This window comes from Pleurodeles waltl, chromosome 11 (assembly GCF_031143425.1).
Source record: "Pleurodeles waltl isolate 20211129_DDA chromosome 11, aPleWal1.hap1.20221129, whole genome shotgun sequence".
Taxonomy (NCBI): domain Eukaryota; kingdom Metazoa; phylum Chordata; class Amphibia; order Caudata; family Salamandridae; genus Pleurodeles; species Pleurodeles waltl.
This window is the reverse complement of record NC_090450.1, coordinates 813,440,621-813,458,989: the sequence shown is the minus strand read 5'-3', so window position 1 is coordinate 813,458,989 and position 18,369 is coordinate 813,440,621. Positions and strand designations below refer to the sequence as shown.

General features: G+C 45.2%; 1 protein-coding gene across 18 annotated transcripts in view; it reads right to left on the bottom strand.

Moving 5' to 3' along the window:
* MTMR3 (myotubularin related protein 3) overlaps positions 1 to 18,369 on the bottom strand; it is a 1,044,680-nt gene that overhangs the window by 818,325 nt on the left and 207,986 nt on the right. For 17 of the 18 annotated variants that reach the window (XM_069214606.1, XM_069214607.1, XM_069214612.1 and 14 more), the window contains one exon: positions 3,996 to 4,046. The exons of the other annotated variant lie outside the window; for it this stretch is intronic. The gene's annotated coding sequence lies outside the window, so the exon portion shown is untranslated. The remainder of the gene's footprint in view (positions 1 to 3,995; positions 4,047 to 18,369) is intronic. 18 annotated transcript variants of the gene reach the window in all.

The following is an 18,369-nucleotide window of genomic DNA, read 5'->3' as shown; positions in this document are numbered from 1 at the left end:
TGAGGTCGACTGAACTGGGATGGGGTGGGGTGGGTTGGATTGGACTGGATTGAAATGGATTTGACTGGGGTGAGGCAGATAGGATTGGGGTAGAGTGGATTGTAGATGAGTGGACTGGGGTGGCTTGGAGTGGGGTAGGCTGGGTGGATTGGACTGGAGTGAGTCGACTGAACTGGGATGGGGTTGGGTGGATTGGACTGGATTGAAATGCGGTTGAATGGGTTGCTGTGGGTTGGATTGGAATGGGGTGGGGTGGATTGGATTGAGTGAAGTGCATCAGTGTGGGATTGACTGTATTGAGTATAATGTGGTGGATCAGATTGGGGTTGGGGTGGACTGGACTGGGATGGATTTGATTTGGGTTGATTGGAGTAGGTTGGGGTCGAGTGGATTGTGGTGGACTGGAGTGGAGTGGATTGTGGTGGACTGGAGTGGGGTAGATTGGACTGGAGGAGGATGGATTAGATTGGGATGGGGTGGACTGGATTGGGCTGAAGTGGATTGGGGTGGAGTGGGGTGGGGTGGATTGGATTGGGGTGGGATGGATTGTTGTGGGGTGGATTGGAGGGGTGGACTGTATTGAAGTGGGGTAGAAGAAGGTAGCTTGGAGTGGGGTGGATTGGATTGGAGTATGGTGTATTCATGTGGACTGAATTTGACAGGAGTGGGGTGGATTAAATTGGATTTTTTGGAGTGGGAGGAATGGGGTGGTGTGGGTGGATTGGACTGAGGTAGACTTCGTTTTTTATGTAAATGTTTTTATTGGCATTTTGAATTAACCAAAACAGTAAGCCCAAACGGGTCAAATGGAAGGGCTTCCACCACAATGTATGTATTTAACATGAATAAATTGTGTGTCAGCGTTCAAGGGTGATGCTCTAATTGTAAATGGGGTTGTGTGTCCTGCATGTTATGCTAAGACCTCCAGGGGTCCCACACCTTGTTAACTTTTCATGGGCATCTGCGTGCCAGGTAACTCACCCTCTCGGCCATCATACACTGATCCATCCCCCGTCTCCACTCCGCGATTGTGGGGGGTGGGGGGGACTTTGGGGGATCCCTAGTGCTTGGCAATGACTTTTTGCCACATCTAGTCCTAGGTTGCTAAAAAGGGGTTTGGAGTGTGGCAAATCTACCTCTGTGTGTATGCTGAGCAGTGTGTAGCGAGGTTCCACCACTATCTGTGCCGCAAGACCTCCCTCAGCTCGCCTGAGTAACGATAGACTTGATTCAAGTGGGGTGGACAGAATTGGAGTGGACTGGAGTAGGGTGGGTTGGATTGGAGTTGAGAGGGATGGAGCAGAGTGGGATGTATTGGAATGGGATGGATTGGAGTGGGATGCATTGGAGTGGGGAGGGATGGAGTGGGGTGGGGTGGAGTGGGGTGGGGTGGATCGACTGGAGAGGGGTGGACTGGATTGGGTGGGATGGAGTGGGGTGGGTAGGAGTGGGGTGGATCAGACTGGAGAGGGGTGGAATGGATTGAGGTGAGGTGTATTGGAATGGACTGGGTAGATTGGACTGGGATGGATTGGGTGGATTAGATTGTTGTGGAGTGGAATGGACTGGTGTAGGGTGGACTGGATTGTAGTGGGGTGAACTGGATGGAGTGCGGTGTACGGGAGTGAGGCTGATTGTTTTGGATTCAACTGGGTTGTCTGAGAATGGAGTGGGCAGGTTGTTCTGGATTAAAGTGAGGCAGAGTGAAATGTATTGGCGTGGGGGCAGGATGTTTTGGATTGAGTGGAGCAGAGTGGAGTGGGGCAGATTGTTTTGGATTTGAGTGAGGCAGCTTGTTTTTGATTGGAATGGGGCAGATTCTTGTGGGGTGGATTGGATGGAAGTGGGGTGGAGACTGGATGGGAGTGGGGTGGATTAGATGGGAGTGGAGTGAATTGGGATGGAGTGGAGTGAATTGGGATGGAGTGGAGTGAATTGGGATGGAGTGGGGTGGATTGGATTGGGGTGAGGTGGATTGGATTGGGGTGAGGTGGATTGGATTGGGGTGAGGTGGACTGGATTGGGGTGAGGTGGACTGGATTGGGATGGGGCGTATTCTGGATTGGGATGGGGCAGATTCTGGATTGGAGTGGGGCAGATTGTTGTGGATTGGGACAGACTGGAGTGGGCGGATTCAAGTGGGGTAGACTGGAGTGAGGTGGACTAGAGTGGGGTAGATTGTTTTAGATTTGAGTGGGGCAGATTGTTTTGGATTGAGGTGGGGAAGATTGTTTTGGATTGGAGTGAGGCAGATGGGAGGGGGTGAACTGAAGTGGAGCAGGTTGTTTTGGATTAAAGTGGGGCAGATTGTAGTGAGGTAGACTAGAGTGGGGTAGATTGTTTTAGGTTTGAGTGGGGCAGATAGTTTTGGATTACAGTGGGGCAGAATGGAGTGGGGTAGATGGGAGTGGGTTATATTGTTTTGGATTGGACTGGGGCATACTGTATTGGGTTGGAGTAGTGCAGACTGGAGTGGGGCAGATTTCTCTGAATTGGAGTGGGTCAGATTGTTATGGAGTGGTGCAGATTGTTTTGCATGCGTGTGGGGAGAATTGGAGTAGGGCAGATTAGATTGGGTTGGAGTGGATTGGATTAGGGTGAGTAGTTTGGATAGGAGTGGGGTTGACTGGTGTGGGTAAAATGGGGTGGATTGCTCTGGGGCGGATTGGGGTGTACTGCATGATTACGCATTAAAGCAGTTTCAGAAATTACACATAATAAAGAAACAGCGTCGCTTTGCAATATTTTGCACAAAATAATATTCATCTTTTGAGAAGAGTGCCCACAAGCAAAATCAAACATGAGTGAAAAGTTAGCTATAAAAAACAAAAAACTTTGCAATTTTGTTTGTACTGCCAGGCATGATTTTGCAAGACATAAGCCTTCTGTTTGCAAGGCAACAGATGTTAAAAAAAAAAAAACTAAAAAAAAAACTAGTACCTCTGGTCGAGAGCAATGGAAGGGCACTGATTAAGTTGAATCAATCAGTGCTTAGTCCCTGCTCCACAGAGAAACGGAAATTATGCCAGGCCTGCAGTGACGAATTACGAGGCTGTGAAGAGTCTCACGCAATCCAACAAATGGTGCGTGACAGGTGAGCTCTAAGCCCCTTACTTAGAGTCTTGCAGGTGAAAAGAACACACTAGCGCATCCACTTGCAGGCTCAATGCCAAAAAAGTAGGCAATTTAGCCACTACTCCATAACACTCTGATGGCCTTCTATTCTTCCCACCCTTCATTAATTACTTATTAAAATCAATCACTGCTAATGCCGCTGCTACAGATATTTGCATGCAATGAAGAGCATTTTGCATGGTAAATTTTTGACAGACCAGCAAAGCATTTCAACCTTTCATGGTGAAAAAAACAGTGCTAAATGATGCTAAAATCTACAATTAGTGCGCACCTCCATTTGTGGTGCTTTCAATTGCTACTTCATTTGCCCAAAAGGTGGTGCACAAAACAACTTTAAACATAGTGTTCTCAAATAAGCACGATGTGGCAACTGTTAAAAGCAGAATGTTTCTAAATGAAACCAGCGTTAAGATAAACAGATGTTAAAAGCAGAAGTGTCAGGTCTCAATGGGCTTAGCCAACTCTCGGCTGCCTTCCGGCTGTATTCCATCCAAGTCTGCATGAAGGAGGCACTGGCTTGGTGGGTGAAGTGGTACTCGGCTTAGTGTTAGATCTGTTCAATGTAATATAGTGATGAATGAACAAAGATAGTGCTAGAGTGCACCATTTAAATCAAAAACCTATTTTATCACTAATTCTTTATGCTGCGAGGTTTCCTGAGGCCACTGTATTTTATTAGCATTCGAGTGTATTCACATTATTCTGGACAAACTGGTTTTGTAAAGTACAAGGCAGAAGTTACTGGATTACAATTTGCTAAGTTACACTCAAATGTCCTAGCTTTATATGTAACCACATTTTCCAGCTCTTTTTATCTTTATGTAGGCAAGCAGAAAACCCAGACGTGTAAAAGTAAGTACCTGTTACAAAAGCGATGGAATTACGAGAAATACAATTGTGTTCAACTCCATCTGTAAAAGAAAAATCAGAAAAAAAAAAATATGATTTTCACATTTACGTATGATAATTGCAGAAAGAGAACATAACCTTTTTAATGAGTATACAGTCCCCATATTTGGCATTTACTGAAAAGGTATCAACAGAAATCCACAAACTGAGTACATTTACAATCGTATTTAATGGGGAAAAATTCTATTTTTCATATATGTTCTTTTTACTAGGGAAAAAAAGCTATTGGTGGTTAGATGTCAACAAGGGAAATAAAAAGGTTCTGCATTGAAGAGGGAATATCACTTAGTAGTGAAGGTGGTTTTAACATATAAACTTAATCGCCAGAAGCCAATAAAAGAGTTTTGTGGCACTTAACTCAATAGTTATTTGTCTCAGTTTTTCCTATTTTGTAGACTTGGATTCACAAGCCTTAGCAAAAAACACAGAATTAATCATATGAGATTCATGGAAACAATGTTATTTAACACATAGTTATTGTATCCCATAGTCTATACATTTTTATTTGACCTTCCGTGTATTATATGTTTCCAATTCTTTACCTTCGCGCACGAAACAAAAGGAGGTGAAAAAGTTTACAATAAGAGGGCAGGGGTGAGGATATGGGCTCGTATAGACCCCTGGCAATGCTAAACACGGATTATAAAATATTAGCCAAGGTGCTGGTGTCACGACTCGCGCCAAGCGTGCCAGGCCTAATACACAAAACAGGTTTGTGCCAGCTAGGGATACCTCCCATAACATCAGACGACTGTTTCGGGTCATGCAGTACGCAAGACGCGATTGGCCACGAGCGGGCTGCCTGGTTTTAGATTTAGAAAAAGCTTTTGATTCCCTGGAGTGGCCTTACCTGTTTAAAGTGCTACAACAATTTGGCATGGGACACTCCTTCACTCGCCTAGTAAAACTATTATACACCAGACCGCTGATTCGTGTACGGATGGGGCCAGAGATATCTGAACCTATCCAGGTGTGTAGGGGCACGAGACAGGGCTGCCCTCTCTCACCGTTGCTATTCTCACTTGCTACAGAACCTCTGGCAGCGGCCTTGGGCAAAGAAGGAAGTAACAGGAATCCCTCTAGGGGATCATTTGCACATAGTGCCACTGTACGCGGACGACCTTTTATTATATTTTAAAGATGTCACACAGATCCCACCAATGGCTGGCTCGCTCCTGCAACAATTTGCGTCAATATCAGGCCTAAAGGTTAATTGGTCTAAATCGTGCCTCTTCCCATTTGATCCGGGACTCTCAGACCCAAGACTTAACTTAATGGGGAGCCCTATTCCGTGGCAACCATGCACATTTAGATACCTGCGTATCCGAATATATCACAGCGAGGAAGATATATTCGAAGGCAACCTTGTAAGAGCGGTGTCCTCGATCAGGTCTCAAATGGCATTTTGGAAGACGCTATCGGTAGCGGGCAGGATAGCACTCCTGAAAATGGTTGTCCTGCCGCGACTTTTATACTTCTTCTCTAATCTTCCACATTACATCCCCGCCGGCTACTTTAGGACACTGGAAGCAGGACTGAGGGAATTCATTTGGAACGGTGGCCTTTGCAGGGTTGCCCTGAAAATGCTATACCGACTGTCTGATAAGGGCGGACTTGCGGTCCCCAATCTAGAACACTATTATCTAGCCGCCCATCTCCAGTGGATATCCAGATGGCTGGCGGACACACAGCTAGCAGACACAGCATCGGAGACAGAACCATGAGCACTCCAACAGATACAACATCTATTTCACCCACTTACACAAGCACATACCCCGCGGCAACTGTTCCTCAGGGTAGCCCACAAATGCTTTTGCAGATCACTTCATCTCACAAGACCGGCAATCCCCTATGCGCCCGCCTTGGCACTATCGGGCACACCAAGGGGACCCAGAGTCACGTCAAACTCTGAGTTACGAGCATGGCACGAGATAGACTTATACACACTCAGTGACCTCTATGAGGAAACCCAACTATTACCATTCCCCAGGCTTCAGGAAATGGGACTACCGCCTGGCCAATTTCTATTATACTGTTCCATGTTGGGGGCCCTGGGGTCCAGGTGGGGAGACATCACAAAGGCTCCACCTACTCACCTGCTGGTTCAGTACCTGCAGGTGGTAGGTCGCGGCCAACACCAGGTTAGCTGGCTGGCAGACGCCCTGAGAGCCCAGACTGCCCCTGAAAACAAAACACTCCATGTGGCATGGGAAACAGACACTGGCAGTTCGATCGCGATACCGCGATGGAAAACTGCTCTCACAAGTCACCTCAATGTACCACACAACGCTAGATTTCATCTAATTCAATACTATATAGTACACAGAGCCTACCTTACACCAGCCCGGGTGAACAGATACTTTGCCTGTGAAAACGCGGCCTGTCCCAGATGCCACGAGATTGGAGCGGACCTGTTGCATATGATATGGTCCTGTCCTAGCTTGGGCCCCTATTGGAGGGAAGTGACTGACAAATTATCTGAATGCATAGCACAACGAATACCCTGCACATGGGAGGCATGCATCCTGGGACTATTCCCCAGAAAAAAGCAACGCAGAGCAGAGACACGGTTTACAGACCTAGGGCTCATCATGGCGAAGCGATTAGTGACCCACAGATGGAAATCTCCAGACCCTCTGCCGATACAGACCTCGAGGTGCTTTCTTGAGGTATGGGCGGGGGCAGACAGCACAGCACTGAGATGAGAGGAGATCCTGGGGTTGCAACAGTTTCCGATTGCCACTTGCTGGGAAGGGCTGTTACTACAGCTGCGTAACATGGGAGTGCACTCAGCAGAGGTGGAATCAGACTAACACGAGAGAGTATCGATAGGAGGAAAAACATGCTGTATAAGAGAACCGCAGCTGAAAATTAGAAAGATACACCATAGCACCGAGAGGTGGGAAAACTTCATGCACCAAACTTGACAACTGACCCAGCCCCTCCACCTGCAAATCGATCTTATGTAGCATGACCCACATCCCGACTTAGAAACAGACACGCGGGAAATAATCACACAGGTATAGGACACCGGCAAACGTTCTTGTTGTTTTTTTCTCTTCTTTTCCCTTTACTTTTTCCTCTTTATATTCAAATGTTAATCTAAATAAATTTCATAACATTCGACCCCTCAATAACAACGCCTCAATCGAACATCTAGGACTGAAACAATACCATGACACTAAATGCAGTCAAGGATGTGCCGACTAATATATGCTAAGCACGCTAACGAATACATTAAACACAATAATAGAACAGAGCAATAAATACATAGCACAGTAGAAAATAAAAACTATGCAAGACCAAAAGCCAGAAGTAAAACAGCAACAGTAATAATTACGTAAACAAATGTAAAGATTTACTGTAAGACAAATCGCAATTCTGTGTTATTAACTCAATCATCAAGTGTTACAATGTATGCCATAATATGCTATAATGAACCAAATATCAGAGCATTAAGTAATGTAATGATAAAATGTCAAAATGTTAATAAACAGATTTATGAAAAAAAGAGGGGAGGGGTGAGAGATCCAGGGAGATACTTCTTCGCATGAGATTGTGCTAACCTGCTAGGGGTAAAACAGGCTGAAAATTGCTTACATGTCCATTGAAGCCGCAGCCTTTAAACTTGGTCTTTAATCTACTTCCAGGTAATTAACAGTCATATTCCCTGCCACAGTGATAAATATGCTTTCTTTTTACAAGGATTTATCTTATTTGAAGAAGCATCCTCAACTAATGATCCCACATAGCAAGAAGCAGAGGGCTCATTACCCTTTATTGGTAGGAAAATGTTTGGAATAAAATCTGATATGAGACATGAAGGCGCCCGATCACAATATTCATTTTAACCACAAAGTTGGGGGCAAAGCATTTTTTTTTTAGACTATAAGACACTTAGAACACATCACGAATCAAGTGCATCTCTGAAACTACCTTAATAGAAAGGTCACATACTCAAAGATCACAAATGGTTCTACATGTTTGACCCTTCATGTCCATTTACATCACTAATACATTTTTATCAAAAACCTAGGCAAACTCAATTGTTCTGTGTTTTATATCAACACAGACAGGTCTGCACAAAGGTAGTATTTCCCAAGCTTTGGAATGTTCACAAGTGCTTACTTTCAAAACGGTCATGTTTATCCGGCTGTAAAATGCAGATGAAGGTGAATCAGTAAACTGAAATACTTAATTTTCCAAACAAAGAGTGGTGTGCAGCTTCTTACTTGCCCTACCTGATGGCAACCAAAGATGCTGCGTGCTAAGACGCGCATGTTTCTGTATGTGATAATCTATTACACAGAATTTATCTGGCTCTCGTAATACTACAGCCAAAGTTTCAATACATTCAAATTTAGAACCGAGAGCTTAATGAACATTCAGGGAAACATGCAGCTTCACCACACATGCTCCATAAATGCGGAGACAAACTCAACGGTGATGTAGTTGTTTAGGCTAAGGGCACTAAAAACAAGCATTTGCAACGCAAACGGTCTCGCGTTTGCTTGAGCTAGAGCAATTAGCATTGTAAACTCCTAACCGGACGTTTCTTGCCACATAAATTGAAAATGAAAATAAAACAGTTTCACATAACTAACTGGACTTTTCAGTGCCATCAGTATAAAGCAGACACACAAAGGGAAATAAAAGTTCACTAGTAGTGAAAACTATCGGCAAAAGTGCAATTATCCATGTAACCGGCAAAAGTGCAATTATCTACGTAACCAGCAAAAGTGCATTTAACTATGTAGCAGGGTCGATGTCATGCAGAGCGCTCGAATTCTGCCCAGCGAGATCGCACTGCGAAAAAGAAAAAAGTAGTCCAGAAACCAGACAGAAAACGTGGAGCCTCGAATGTTTTCAGTACTTGGTTGCTGCGCTGGAGGAGGGCTAAACACCGGCAAAAGCATGACTTTGCATGCCTTTCACTAATGAAAGCAAGCAGTTTTTAAAAAGCAAGCTCACGAACCAATGAAAGAAACGGACGTGACATGGGCGTGGTTTGAAGCCCAAAGAGAGATTACAAAACGGGACGGAGCGCTTTGCGCTCGCCTGTAAAAACTAATAATTTAAATGTACTTCCTTGTTCATCTCCAGGGAACCCTAATTACAATCAGAAGCACTGAATTGTTCTGCCCACGTGATTGATATACACTGAAAAAACAAAAGTTACAGGGTTGTTATAGTTGTTTTTTGTAGCCTTCGCTTGCTTACAACGGACTTCTGGCGGCCTGGTCCGCATGGGGCCAGTTTGTTCCAGTGACAGAGGGGAGCCAAGGCTGTTGGCTGAGCCATTGGGGTGACCCGGAGTGTTGGCGGCTGAGGTAACCCCCCTCGTGGGGTGCTTGCTCCATGGAATGATTTGGCTCTTTCAGAGCCCTGAGGACCTAGCAGAACCGGAGGGCAATGGAGAAACTTGCAATGGACGTCGCCCCCAGTCTGTAAAACACTATGCTGGTTCGCAGCTGGTGGTGGCGCACTGCACGGCATCGATGCAGGGCCTTTGCAGCCCTAGCACTGGGGCCGGGGATCGCCTCTAAAATCCCAGGGCTCCACGGGCCCCAGATGTAACCTGGGGATCCCTGGACAACACCATGGCAGTGGGGACTAAACTATCTGCGGGATGCGGAATTCCCCCGCACTGGTGCTGGTGCATTTGGTCTGCTGCTGCCTGCTTTTGACATTATGGTGAAGGATAAAGGCTACAAACTGGCACAGACGAATAAAATTGTCAACTATATTGAGTTGCTGCTTCCTCGTGCTCCAGGTGATGATGGAAGAAACCAGGGCCCTGCTGGAACTCTGGATGGGTCAGAGGATTCTGCCCCGTTGCTAGCAGATCTCATGGCGATGATCCAGAGATCCAAAGCGGAAGTGTTCAACAAGATTGATGCGTTCACTAGCGATGTAAATTTGTTCTGTGCAGTCCTGTGAAAAGTGCTGGACAGCCTGGCTATAGCAAAACAAAATGTGGATACCCTACAACAAGAGGTCCACAAGCCTGCGTACAACGGTCTCCGACCTCCAGAAGTTGACAGATGCCAGGATGAATGCATTGAGGACTCGGAGGGACGCTCTCAGAGAAGTAACTCAGTTTTGTGAGTTTTCCAGAGAAGGCAGAGGGCCGTCCACCGAGCTGTTCTTAGAGGACTGGAAACCACAACCCTTTAACCCAAGAGACTTTCCAAGTTCTTTACGGTTGAACTGGCCCACAGAGTGCTAGCCCCTTCGCCAAAACTGGGAGCCCCCCCCCCCCCGAGAGCCATGACTGCCCACCTGTTTAACTTTCGTGACTGGGATGCCATTCTCCAATGTGTCCTGGTACAAGGGCCATCACTGTTTCAGGGAAAACCTATGTCTATATTCCAGGATTATACCCAGAGTACAAGATCGGAGAAAGACTTTTCTTGCTGTTAAACAGCGAATGAGAGATGTGAACATGAAGTACAGTCTACTTTTCCAAGCAAAGCTCAGACTCCAACATACAGGTTGTCTTATTTTTTTTCAGCTCCGCAGAAGCTGGTGACTTGCTGGATACCCTACCACAGACCGTAGGTCAGAGCGCAAGTAGACGGGATCAAAGTCCTCTGGTGCTCAGCGACAGTATGCCTGTCCCTAGAGGTGAAAGGGGTGGATAGCACTCAACCTTAAAAAATTATCACATTCTGCTCGAACGGCGTACTCTGTGCTACAGGAAGTCTTTCTAGTGACGCCACAGTGTTCATATCACTGTTAGTGACAGTACTGGCGTGGGATAAGTTTGAGGGTTTGCACATTGAACTCGGAGTACTGAGATCAATGGGGGTTGGGGGCCCACCTACATAGTATTTATCACTCCCCAGGGTGGAAGTGAGGGGAGCTGCCTCACCCTTTGGAACTTTAACATCTGTGGACAGCAGTCATTACTGAACTAATGCCGGGGGAAGGAGTCAAATGAGCAATAGTGATGTACATTGGTTATTTTCTTGTTGTTAATGCTATTGACTGGAGGCTCTAGGTGAAAGCTGAGTGATTCAGAAAAGAAGCTTGAGTGTGGTTTGCCTTGCACCCTCTCGTGTCCGTACCTCTAGCATAGCACAGAGGATTCTTTTTTTGCCTGGAGTCTTAATATAGTTTGCTTTCTACCTTGGGGTAATGGGGCGGCCGTGGCTGGGCTTCGGCCGGCATGATGCTGGGTGGGAGGACATGGCGCAGCTGCCCATGAGGAGGGGGAAGTTGGGAGACAGTTTTGTGTTTACAAGGTTGACAAGTTGAAGTATTGTTTATTGCTCTTATGCATTGCCAATCCAGCCACAGCTTTGGAATCGCTGTATTGACGAGGTGTGGTCGTGTCTGATGGGGGAGTGGAAGAGACTTCCAAAGTTAACAGGTGGCAGACCATGCAGCTAAACTTATGATATGTCATGTCCATGGTATTGCTCAGCTAAAGAAGCGTAAAAGGGTGTATGCATATTACAAGCATTATAAGGTATCCACTGAATTCTTACAAGAGACAAACATTTGGGGCAACTGTGTACAATCTCTTTGGAAGTGTTGGAGGGGACAGCTATATGCCACCACCTCCTACTCCGGCTATGCCCGGGGATATTAATTTCTTCACCAGGATCGAGTCCTGGACTCTGAGGGACTTTACATAATCCTGTTTAATTAATGTGTTTGTACTCACTACCAATGTTCCCTGTAAGGCGCGAGCGCGCGCGCACCTTTCCTTCCCCCATCGCGCAGGCCCCTTTGGCAAGCGCGCACGTTGCAACGTTCTTGCAACGTCACCCCCTGCATCGGCAGCAGAGAGGACGTCAGCGCTGCGTCTACAAAACAGACACAGCGTGAGGACAGGGTCACTCTTTGCCGCCGAGCAGGAAGGACATCTTCAGGACGCAGGTTTGCTTAAAAGGTAAGCCTTTTAGAGCGATAGTCGTGCTCTCCTATTGCAGAAAATGCTCATATTTGAATCTGGATTGAAGTAAATGAAAACAGCGTTTAAAGGCTGCAGGGAGTGTTTTAAACATCATTTGGCGTACTTTAGCATACAAGCGAGCAAGTGATATTTATGTTGAAAAGTAATGGTTAATGAGCTAGGAAATGCTTCAGAACAGTAGAAAATGTGCTGTTATCAACTTTTCCATCATTGTCATACTTCATAGTTGTTTATATGCATTATCACTTTCTCAGCTCAAATAAGCCTTTTAGAGCGATAGTCGTGCTCTCCTATTGCAGAAAATGCTCATATTTGAATCTGGATTGAAGTCAATGATAACAGCGTTTAAAGGCCGCGGGTAGTGTTTTAAACATCATTTGGCATACTTTAGCATACAAGCGAGCAAGTGATATTTATGTTGAAAATTAATGGTTAATGAGCTAGGAAATGCTTCAGAACAGTAGAAAATGTGCTGTTATCAACTTTTCCATCATTGTCATACTTCATAGTTGTTTATATGCATTATCACTTTCTAAGCTCAAATAAGCCTTTTAGAGCGATAGTCGTGCTCTCCTATTGCAGAAAATGCTCATATTTGAATCTGGATTGAAGTCAATGAAAACAGCGTTTAAAGGCCGCGGGCAATGTCTCCTGTAAGGCGCGCGCGCACCTTTCCTTCCCCCATCGCGCAGGCCCCTTTGGCAAGCGCGCACGTTGCAACGTTCTTGCAACGTCACCCCCTGTATCGGCAGCAGAGAGGACGTCAGCGCTGCGTCTACAAAACAGACACAGCGTGAGGACAGGGTCACTCTTTGCCGCCGAGCAGGAAGGACATCTTCAGGACGCAGGTTTGCTTAAAAGGTAAGCCTTTTAGAGCGATAGTCGTGCTCTCCTATTGCAGAAAATGCTCATATTTGAATCTGGATTGAAGTAAATGAAAACAGCGTTTAAAGGCTGCAGGGAGTGTTTTAAACATCATTTGGCGTACTTTAGCATACAAGCGAGCAAGTGATATTTATGTTGAAAAGTAATGGTTAATGAGCTAGGAAATGCTTCAGAACAGTAGAAAATGTGCTGTTATCAACTTTTCCATCATTGTCATACTTCATAGTTGTTTATATGCATTATCACTTTCTAAGCTCAAATAAGCCTTTTAGAGCGATAGTCGTGCTCTCCTATTGCAGAAAATGCTCATATTTGAATCTGGATTGAAGTCAATGAAAACAGCGTTTAAAGGCCGCGGGCAATGTCTCCTGTAAGGCGCGCGCGCACCTTTCCTTCCCTCATCGCGCAGGCCCCTTTGGCAAGCGCGCACGTTGCAACGTTCTTGCAACGTCGCTCCCTGCATCATGCACAGCAAATGTGACAAGACAACAACAAGACGTAAAGGCACCTTCATTGATCATTTACAGTCTGAATGGACAGAACACTTTTTTGTCCGCTTGCCAGAACGAGCCAGTAGGCCTAAAAATGGCTCACCCTTATAAATTCGATTAGTCATAGCGAGTGGCTGAGCAGATAACTTGAGGCCTGTAAAGGCCGCATCATCGAAGGGCTAACGCATGATGTAGGTTTCCAAACAGACGATAATATGGAACCAGAGTTCATCTAAACGGAAAGCCCAGGTAACTACTCAATTGCTCTGGAACTGTCATGCATAATGTTTTTGTAACTCCTATAGCCTAAGCTAAATATCTTCTTTCCAATTGCAGCCAGTCACCATTTGCATTTGAACAGGCAGGCATGAGTACCAAGGAAGACCAGGTAAATCTGTAGACGTTCAAGGTGGGATTAAGGGTCTCTACATAAATCCCGTTCATGATCCACACCTTTGCTTCTATTACAGGTTTGTCGGACCGAGCAAGTTAAAGATTTGAATGGACCGACATGTTTAGAAGCATAAGGACCAGGTAATTATTTGATAGGTACCCCATCTGGGTCACCTGGCACATTATAATATGACAACATGATGTAACCAACTGTTAACCATCTTTTCTTTTGCTGCAGGCATCTCAAGACAGTACTGGTCATTATTTGGTAGATTTCACTTGTGATGCACCTAGTACATTATAAAATGAAAACATTCTTAAACCCTTTTTTTTGTTCTTTTGCAGGCTTCTTAGACAGTTCTAACATTGGTTAGAAAAGGCAGACGTGACTACAAGCAGAAAGACCAGGTAAATATTTAGTAGTTCTTCCTTGCAGTACATCTTGAACACAAGCATGTGCTGTAACCATGTTTTTTCTTCTATTGCAGACATCTTAGACAGTGTTACATCTACAGGCAGGTGTGAGATCAAACAGAAAGGCCCAGGTAATTGCTTGCTACATTTTCCAAGAGATAGCTCAGTCTTGTCTGGTAGATTGCATTCAATAGCATAAAAAACAACTTTAAATAATGTTCCTCACTTTAATTAATGTCCTTTTTTTTTGGCAGGATTTGCGGCACAGTAGGCTCAGACTCATTGCCACCAAAATGTTCAAGCGCAAAGCTGTGACTTCATCAGAGAGCAGAGCTTCACCACAAAGGAAGAAATGCTGTCTTGTGTTCAAAGAAGAATGGCTGAAAGAAATTGTGGAGACTGAGACACAGAAGTCCAGGAGCAAGGTTTGCGTTCAACTGGGAGAGCTATTTCTATACAATCCAGAAGTAGGGCTGATTTGCAAAGTATGTGCAGAAGCAAAGATCGCAGGGGACTTTTCTACTGGGAAGAAATGGGGCGATGGCTGGAAGCTGGACTACTTGAAACGCCATTTATGTAGCAGAGTTCATGAATCTGCTTTGGTGACACTGAGAAATAAAAGTGCTGCTGCCAGGCTGGGTTTTGGAGTGCGCACTATGCTAACGGAAACCGCCAGTGACAGAGCAAACAGACTAGAAGTAGTTGAACGGCAAAGATCCCTGCCTGAAGAGATAAAGATTCTCATCAACAATGTGTTGCTAGCAGTCAAAATGAACACATCAATGTTATCTGTTCAAGACATCCATGACCACGTCGCATTGTATGTGAAGATACCAGACAGCTGGAGGAGCAAGAACTATGCCTTTGAGTTTTTGGAGGCCATCAACAGCGTAATACACTCTGACTTCATGGCAGAACTTCGCAGTGCTCAGTATCATACATTGATAATTGATGAGAGCACAGATATTTCAGTTACAAAAATGCTCATCCTCTACTTCAAGTTACGATCTGTAACATTAACAGAGCACAAAACAGTGTTTGGGGGAATTGTAACTCTGAGTGCATGCAATGCGGAGGCTATCACTACAGCTGTAAAAGAGTTCTACACTGCCAATAAGCTGGACCTTATGAAAATGGTCATGTTTACATCAGATGGTGCATCAGTGATGCTGGGAAAGAACAATGGTGTTGCTACCCGCCTCAAACAATCCATTCCTCATCTAGTTGAGCAGCACTGTGTTGCGCACAGAGATTTGGGAGTTGATGATTCCTGGAAAAAAGTGCCGATGATCAGGGAAATGGAAACATTACTGAGGACTGTCTACACTGTGTTCTCCCGCTCACCTTTAAGAAAGTCCAAGCTGGACGAAATTGCTTTGGTTACTGAATGTGAAGCGGTCTCCTTTCGGCCACTCAATGTGGTGCGGTGGCTTTCAAGGCATTTTGCCGTTGGTGCACTCTTGCATAATTATGAGGTTGCTCTCAAATACTTTGATCATGAAAGAGTTGAGGAGAATGACCCAATTGCTAAATATTGCTACAAAAAACTATCGGATTCAAACTACCATATTTCCTTTGCAGCACTAAATGACATTCTGGGTGAACTTGCATCTTTGTGCAAGTTGTTTCAGAAAAGCTATTTGACCACCTTTGAAGCTGTACAGTATGCAAGAGCAAAAATTACCCAAATAAAGGATCAGTACTTGGGCGACACTGTCTTTTGGAGCGACACAGTAAGAGATCTGATGGCTTTGTGCAGAGATGACCGAGAGTATGATAGTGAGCCGATGTTATCTTTCATTAAACTTCTTTGTGAGCACATGGAAAGAAGGTTCCCAGAAGATGAATTGAAGGAATGGACAAGCTTTGATTTCCATACAGTAACAACACAATCACAGTTTGATTTTGGGACTGAGAATGTACAAAGACTTGTTGAGAAGTATAGGAAGGTCTTGGTCCTGGGTGATTGTGACACCCCTGGTGATGTTGTTCGGCAGTACAGAGATTATAAATATGTGGTGGCAGAGCATATAAAAAACGGATTGTTTAGGACCTTTCAAGACATGGTGAATTTCACTCTGCGGAATGCTGCACAGTATAGTGTTGTATCTCAGCTTGTTGATATCTGTGCAACTTTCCAGGCTTCAAGTGCAGACTGCGAACGAGGATTCAGCCTCATGAACTCAATCAAGTCTAAATTAAGAAACAGACTAGAGGAGAGTCACCTAGATATGCTGATGAGGACAAAGGCTTACCTCTCAAATGGGAAAGTTGATTTAGACCGAGTTTATCAGCACTGGAAAAATGGCAAGGACCGGTGAGAAAAACAAACATGTCACACATCTAATGTTGGCACCTGACTTGTCTAAACTCTGATGCGGCTTCTCCTACAGTTCGTGTATGGATGGGGTAGGACCATTTCTCAGCCTGTATCTTGGCAGGGGCATCATGGCATTCATCAGCAGTGTGTTCATCAAACTGTAAATGTTAACCAATTGTACAACTGGCTGTATTTGATGTGCGGGGTCCTCTGCAGCACTCTGAGAGTATTCATTAAAGTTTCATAATGGTTCAACCTCCCGATTTCTGTTTTCTCTAACTGGGGTGTAGGTGGCACTTAACAGGTCATGTCCTTGGGGTGTGCAACCAGGTCACAAAACTGCCTTGATGTCCTATTGCATGAAGCAATGATATCCTATTTTTGCTTTAGTGGTATGGAGAGGCTAATGCCAAAGATCTTGGCTAGTTATGCGCTGCGCGCGCGTGAATGGTCAATTTCTTGGTGCACGTATCCTTGGCTGCAGCGCACAGAGACCGCACACTGCCGCACACAGTAGAAAAAAATTATAGGGAACATTGCTCACTACTGATTGTCCCGATTTCTACACTGCTGTGGTGCAGACTGCCACCCCTTAATTTGCAGCTGATATAGTCATGGCAGGGGACTGTAACTGTGTCCTAAATGTCGAGCTGGACAGGACCCCATCCTAACAGCACTCTAAACCCCATATGATAGAAGCACTAAGGGACATGATGCATGAAGTGCACACCTCAGTGATATTTGGAGGGTCCAACACCCACATGTCAAACTATTCTCATGCTATACTCCTGGTGCAGGTATCCACAGCCAGTTGGACCATTGCCTAGTCTCCAGTAACTTGAGACTGTGTCTGGCATCTGTTATCTGCCTTGATATATGTCGGACCACTACCCTATTCTTTTAACGCTGGGGAGAGCGAATGATAGGCTGGAAAGCCCACTCTGGTGTCTCCACGCTGAAGAATTTATGAATTTTCTCCCTTTTGAATCCACAGTTACACACTGACACTCTATTTCCATGAGAACTGTGGAACCTCGAACAGTAGGGTAATGGACTGGAAGCGATGAAGTCAGTCCTCCGCAGGGTCTGCTGTAAAATGACATGCAGTGTCCGACAACAGCTCAACAGGGACATTCAGGTGCATGAGCAAGAGCTGGGTGATATAGAAAAAGACTTACCTACAAACCCGAAAGGGTGGCGGAATTGTAGGGTACCCGTGAAACCCTATTGGATGATAACATAAATTAGAAAAGCACATCTATACATATCACCAAATCTCCATGCTCAGGGGGACAAAACCAGAGCAATGCTAGCAAAACTGGTCAAAAGGGAGGAATTCCAAAGCCTCATCCTCACCTTGACTGATCAAGCAGGACACCTAGTTTGCATGCATCGGGTCATAAATGAGGTTTTCCATTCATCTTAGGTGTAATTTATGCAGATCGACCACCGACCTGATCATGCAACATCGTGGACTACTTGACGGATGTTCCATTCCCCTGACCTGCCTCTGACGACTGAGACAACTTAGATAGGCCTATTACACATGAGAAAGTCCTAGCTGCGATCCGGGCCTTGATAATGGCTAAAACAAAAGGGAGCAATAGACTCCCCACTGAGTTTTATCGTAGATATGCAGACACCCTAGTGGATAAACTAGCAGAGATCTCTGAGGAGGCCCTCCAGCAGGGAAGCCTTTCACCTATGCTGCGTGAAGCCCTAATAGTAATGATTCACAAACCTGGTAAGGATCCAATCATGCTCGCTGCCTACAGGCCTATTTCTCTTTTAAACATTGATGTAAAATTGCTTAGTGGTATACTGGCGGCTGAATTTCTTCTGTGCTTCCCGTCCCTCGCACATTCGGACCAGTCGGGGTTTTTCCGTGGGAGAAGCCA